The following is a 6,863-nucleotide window of genomic DNA, read 5'->3' as shown; positions in this document are numbered from 1 at the left end:
TATCTATTCACACTACTGGAAAACAAGTCAAAAGTCCAGGCCAAAAGTACCAGCTCATGTTGCAACCTGTACTAATACTAGGCATTGGTACCGGTTGAAACATCAGCCGGTACTCTTGGCCTGCGTCAAGCGCCGGAAAGTTACGCCGCTTCAGAAACCGGTACCAATTAAATATCAAAGATACCGGTTAATATCATGAGCCGGTTCCGATTGGTCCAAACATAAATGGAACCGGATAATAATAAGAACCGGTGCCTTTGGAGCAGCCATTAGCACCGGGTCAAGTCATGACCCGATGCCAATGCATGCCTTGTCCGATATTTTAAAGTCCTGGCCATCGGCACTGAGCTCCCATCTCTCTACCCCTCATTTTTTACCTCTCATCTCTCTCTCCCTCATCCTCGGTGCGAGGGTCTCCGCGGCGGCGAGGAGCTCCGTGGCGGGCGAGCAACTCCCGGCCGGCGAGGGTCTCCGCGGCGGCGACCAGCTCCACCTCCCCGGTCACTCTCTCTCCTCCCTTCCTCTCTCTCCCACGCGCGCTGCCCCTCCCTGCTCCGGCCCCTCCCCTGCTCCGCCCCCTCCCCTCCTCCCTCCACTGGCGAGCACCCGCGCAGCCTCCTGGAGTTCGCCGCCATGCACGGGCCGGCGGCGGAGGGGCAGGGCCGAGGAGCGGCCTACTCCCGACGGCAGAGCGGCGGGCCGAGGAGTGGCGGCGGCCGGCACAGGCGTGGGCGGGGCGAGCCTCCCCTGCTCCCTCCGCGCCGCCCCTCCCCTACTCCGGCCCTGCTCGCCGCGGCACATCCACCGGTGAGGTCCCGGAGGCGGAGCAGGGGACCTCTCCTCCCTACTAGCCGGCGGATCTCGGCGGCGGAGCACATCAAGGACACGGCACAGCACGCCAAGGACCGGGCGTCGGATGCGGCGGGGCACGCGACGAGCAAGGGCCACGACGCCAAGGAGGCGACCTAGCAGAAGGCGTCCGACACCAGTAGCTACCTGGGCCAGAAGACCGACGAGGCCAAGCACAAGGCCGGCGAGACCACCGAGGCCACCAAGCACAAGGCTGGGGAGACCACCGAGGCCACCAAGCAGAAGGCCGGCGAGACCACCGAGGCCGCCAAGCACAAGACCGCCTAGGCCCTCAAGGCCGCCAAGCACAAGGCCGGCGAGTACGCCAATGAGAGCGCCGTCGCCGGCAAGGACAAGACCGGTAGCGTCATCCAGTGGGCAAGCGAGAAGCTGCCGGCGTGGGTGATTTTTTTTCTTTTTTTTCTTATTTTTCTGGAATAGAGATGCATATCGAATTGTATGGATTGTATCTAGTGATCGATTCTTTGAATGATTTGCGAAATCTATGAATTGTATCTATATTTTGTGGTTGATTTTTTGAATGATTGGTGGGGGGTGTGAGGGGAACGAGAGAGGATGCGAGGGAATGGGGAGTGGATGCGGAACGCCCATGGCGGCCTTTCCAACCGGTACCGAAGAAGACTTTAGGCACTGGTTAAAAAACCCGGTATCCTAGACCAACGCCTTTGGTCCCGGTTTTGGGGTACTGGTTCGAAATCCGGTACCTAAGCCTCTGTCAAACAGGTGCCCATGGCCCTTTTTCTAGTAGTGTCACTTGCCACTCCCAGCCATCCTTCCACCCACTGCTTCTCTCTCTGCTGCATATGAATGCTCACCCATTGCTTCTTGCTTCTCTCTCCTGCAGCACGGGCGGGCGGCGCTGCTCTGCCACCTCGCCTCCTTGCTGGCTTGAGCTCGCCCCGGTGATGGCCAGGACGGCCACTACACCAGCTCCCGGGCCTTCTTCTCCAACATAGCCACTGACAATGGGTGAGTACTACAAGCAAAAATTCTAGGGAGCCCCTATTTAGAAATTCAACCAGAGGTGTAACACGTAGCAAGAACCCACCAAGGGATGGAGAGGATCGAGATAATGGTTTAGACAGATTCAGGCCACCATAGGGCGTAATACTTTACGTCATGTATGCTAAGAGTTTATTAATTGGGATCGGTAGCCAATCCCCATACATGATCCCCATACATGTGCTAGTTCCTTTCTATTTATAGACGTTTGGAGGTTCGTAGAATATTCCTCCCGTAGTGTGAACGCCCGACCCAAATGGGGGGCGCCGTCCTGCAGTTATTGCTCTGCATTCCATCAGGCGGGATGATAGCTTGTCGGGCTCACCCAACTGATCCCGGGGTGAGCCCCGAGGTGTCCCGGGGCGACCCGGGGTATTCTCTGTCCTCCGTAGTGGGGATCTGGGCGGAGACCCGGTCTGTTCCGCGGTGGTCTTGATGTGATGCGAAGTGAAAGGGGCGGGCCCTGCCACCGTCCATCGCCAACTAATAGGACGCGGCTCAGAGGTCCATCCCTAAAGTCGGCATCCCCGGTGATGGCTTATCTTGATGACTCTCCCATAATCATGATATTTTTATGGGGAACCTGCACCTCTCTCGGGCCCCATGCCTAGGGGAGGGCGGCGCGGTGCCGTGAACCCCTAGGGATCTGGCCCCAGTAAAAAGCTTTTTACGGAGCTGTTTCCTTCTAATCAAAGGAAACCTTTCGCCTGGGATCTCTACAGCCACTGCGTAGTGGGCCTCCACTCAGAGGAGGGCAGCCCACACTTTAGGTTCCTCGGGTGCGCCAAGCCTCCTTCCGTGGCCCGTGATTAGTGAATATGAACCCACGCTACCTCTCACGGCAACCCCTCTTATCAGAACGTGGCCCATCAGTTTGGAGGTGCTGACCCATGAAAAATGAGCTTTACAGAATGTTTCTGCCAATTCCCTTAATCTTTTTTCACCACGCCTCTCTGCTTACCCGCCTGCAGTACCCACCTCGTCAATCACGCCTCCCTTCTCCTTTCCCGCCGCACGCTTGCTCCCATTCCCCTCCCCTCCGCAGACCCCATCTATCATGGAGCATTGTCGTGTTGTCTAGCCATCCCCGCCTCGCCGCAGTACTGTTCTGTTGTCCTGCCGCCGCTAGGGTTTCCCATCCATTCGTGCGAGGAGGCGCGGGTCCCCGATGGCCCCTCTGCACTCGCCTACTCTGCCGCAAGCCACACCCCCTCCTCCTCTGCGATGCTGGGGCGCAAGCGGCGGGAGCCTCTCCCGTCGCCACGGGCCTCTCAGCACCCCCTCCGCCTCCGCAGGCCCTTGGCACAGTCTCCTCCGCCGTTAGCTATGGCTCCCCTCTTCCAACGTGCGATATTAGTTTGTAATCATGCAGTTCGTTCATTAGTAAGAAATTGGAGCAATGTGCTGGGGGATTTGGCCTTATTGTGGAATCATCAAGAATAAATGGTAGTATAATATTTCTTACAAGGTTCGATTTTGTGTGGTTACCTGCTTTGCAGAGATGCCATGATTCAGATTAAGTTCTGCAAGCAAATTACCTTAATCCTGATATAGTTAGCTCCTATGTATATAAAGTTGCTTGAATCTGGGCTACTTGCATTATTTTAATCCCAAGTGCATTAGTATTAAAAGTAATTGTAATATTTCAATTGTATATAAATTCAATATATAAAGTCTTTGCTTTGCTAGATACAAATACAAATACTAGATACAAATATAAATACACAAATGACTATGAATACGAATAAGAATCAATTAAAACTAAATAGGAAAAGAAAAGAGACATAGGCAAATAAAAGACAAAAAAGAGAACTTGGTACTAAACTGCCGCACCAGGAGGCCCTACGTGGCAAGCCGTTTAGTACCGGTCGCCATTAAGTACCAGACATTTTGACCGATACCGAGTGCACGTGCCCCTAAACAGACCAGGTGGGGAGCCGGTACTAACCGGGTCCGGCCTGTTCTAATGATGAGTATATCTCTAGCAGTGTATATTTCTACTATGGGTAATTCTGAATCTCCAATCTGAAAATAATATAAATACAATTTATTTTGAACGTCATAATAGTGCTTTATTGTTAGATAACAGCTGAGTGTGTTTCATGGGAATATGGTTGCACGTATATGTATCCAAATCATAAATTTCAGAAAATGCGGTAGTAGATGGAACGCCATTTAGGCTGGAAATGAATGCAATTAAAACCTAGCTTAATTCGTACACATTTACGACAAAGGTTTTGAGAACATAATTAAGCAGGAATCAATGCATTTAAACAATATACTCCAATAGCACTGGCATACACGGCGGCAATGGCCTATAAAATAGAGCCATGCATCGTTTCTGTCTTATCCCATCCGATCAAGCTCAATCATATATATACTTCTTCTTGTTACCGTTTCCAATCCGCACTCATGGCCAAGCAACATATTCTCCTCCTCATCCTTGTGGCTTCCATTCACCATATTGCTTATGCCGCAGCCACTACGACTTCAGTGAATTTGACGGCAGATGCAACTACAACAGCCTACGATATTCTAGAGAAGAACAACTTCCCGTGCGGCCTCCTCCCCAAGGGCGTGCGATCGTACGTCCTCAGCCCAGATGGCAAACTGGAGGTGACCCTCTCGGGCGAGTGCAGGTTCCCTGTCAACCTCGGTGGCCAGAGATTCATCCTGTAGTTCGCCAGCACCTTCGGCGGAGTCATCCATGTTGGGTCCATCACCGAAGTGTACGGTGTCAATGTGCAGGTCAAGTACGCTTGGCTCGGGTTCAACCAAGTCGACCGTGCCGGTGACCAGCTCACGTTCCATGTTAAACAGTTCATGCAGTCGTTCCCTGTAAGCGGGTTTGCCGTGAGCCCCTCCTGCACCTAAGGCTCCACTATAAGTACGACCGCGGCCAAGTGTCATACATGGCATTGGTGTTGGTTTTTATTTCACTTTAATTTCTACGTGAGTTGATAATGTAAAGAACACACCTTGTGTATTCAGGGTGAATAATTGACGGATTTAATGAAAAAACAGAACATCAGATGTTCCATGGAAATTTGCATTCAACAGTCAAGCCACCAGCAGTCTGTGTGTGTGAATGTTTGAGTTAATTGAGGTATATATTTGTTAGAAAATAGACAAGCCATTGATTGATCAAATGGTGCTTTATTAGGCATAAAAAATATTGTTAAATATGACCGCAGCCATACATGGCTGGCCGTACGGCCGGGATGCTTGCATGTGTGCTGGTTTTTTATTTCACGTTATCTGATAATCTCAAGAACACGCCTGCTTATTCACGGAGAATAATTTGGATGAAATTGGAGTCTGGGTGTATTACAGGCGTTTGATAAAAATTTGGCCCTATGGTCAAAAACCGTAGATGCTCGATAGAAACTTTAGTACAGCGCGCAGTCATCAGTCACGAACAGTCGTCATTGAATTCAAAATTAAACTGTAATAAATGTGTCAAGGCTAAAACATGCAACTGTTAAATTTTTTAATTTGTTAATTTGGGTTGCTTATCTTTAAAAAACGTTTACACTCTGAAACATGCTACTGAAACTTTTGTATATATGCATTGTCTAAAACCAAAATACATTATATATTTTTGACAAAGTGTACATTCTGTTAAAATCTCGTGAGTTTTTTTTAAACTCAATACGAAGCAGATATTTTGTGCTATTTAAACTTTGATTTCTTCACAACAACGTGGCACAATTATTTTAAACACTTTTCAGGATTTTAAAAGAACATTTGAAGCCACATAGTATTTACAAAGTGGTATGGTCTTCTATTCTCTAAACTAGTCAATGATTTTGGATAATTCTACAAACATAAACAATTAGGTTACACATAGATTATCCAGAAACTCAGTCCCTTTGATATATATAACTAAGGTCTAATCGGTATGAGAAAAATGGTGTAAATTTACATTGGTTCAAGTACTCCTTAGTATCAGTGGGGGTTGTTTTAATGAATAACCATTTCGAATTCATCAATTGGCCAAGTTGCAAAACAAGTATGGTAAAACAAAAACAACCTTAAAATATGAGGGAAATGGATGGTTTAAATTGTCTGTGGTTGAAATCAGAATGTTGGCTTAATTTTAAATTAAAAACTAGATACATAGAAATGTAATTAATTTATAACCATGAGAAATTTGATTGTCCAAATTGTTCTGCGTTATGGAACACGTGAACATCAGAAAACATGTATCACGAATGTCAAGTTGTTTATAACATTACAAATAGAGTAAAGTACACGACGGGTCCTCGAAGTTATTGAAGTCATGACAACGGTCGCAGCGGTCCTTGTTATGGTTGGATGCGAGGTCCTTAACCAACCGACACTCGGTAAGGTCATGCCGGTTGATGCGGTGGATCTCGCACCACTTCCCATCTATGTGCCGAGCGAGGGTGGCCCCGCCGCCGTTGCCAGCGGCGTTTCCCTTGGCGGCCGGCTTGGGACGACCTTCTGCTGCTAGGACGGCAGCAACCTTCCGCTTGTTCTTCTTGGCGCTCAGCTTCTGGGGCTTCGAGGCCAGTGACTCTTCAGGTGCACCCCGGCGCTCCACCCGGGCATGGGCCTTGGATTCCCGGGCGCACCTGTCAGCCAGGGCGGATAGCTCTGCGACGGTCTCGACTTTGTGCGTCTCCAGCTTGCCCATCAACCTCTTGTTGGTGACCCCCTCACTAAATGCCATAATAATGGCGGCCGACGAGATGCGGGGGATGGTGTTACACACTTGGCTGAAACACTGAATGTACTGTCTCAGCGTTTCGCCCTTGCGCTGCTGGACGGCAGATCGCCGCGCGTTTCGAGTCAGTGAACGACTCGGAGAAGTTGGTGATGAACTATTCGCACAGCTCGCCCCAGGACCCAACCGACTTCGGAGGGAGGTTCATCAGCCAGGTCCTAGCAGTGCCTCGGAGGGTAACATGGAAGTAGTTGGCTATGACCTAAGGGCCTCCCCAAGCTGCCTGGATGGCGGTGGTGTA

The 6,863-nt window shown here is 49.9% G+C and overlaps 1 long non-coding RNA gene and 1 pseudogene across 1 annotated transcript; both read left to right on the top strand.

The window, feature by feature from the left end:
- Window positions 1–633: 633 nt before the first annotated feature.
- LOC120702154 lies at window positions 634–1,290 on the top strand (annotated as a pseudogene).
- Window positions 1,291–1,626: 336 nt separating this feature from the next.
- Window positions 1,627–4,929, top strand: LOC120704815. The gene is made up of 2 exons (XR_005687690.1): window positions 1,627–1,839; window positions 4,352–4,929. It is a non-coding gene; the product is annotated as an uncharacterized LOC120704815 (long non-coding RNA).
- Window positions 4,930–6,863: the final 1,934 nt, after the last annotated feature.

The sequence above is a fragment of the Panicum virgatum genome, chromosome 4K, assembly GCF_016808335.1.
Source record: "Panicum virgatum strain AP13 chromosome 4K, P.virgatum_v5, whole genome shotgun sequence".
Taxonomy (NCBI): Eukaryota; Viridiplantae; Streptophyta; class Magnoliopsida; order Poales; family Poaceae; genus Panicum; species Panicum virgatum.
The sequence above is the reverse complement of the archived record's forward strand: the minus strand, read 5'-3'. Positions and strand labels throughout refer to the sequence as shown.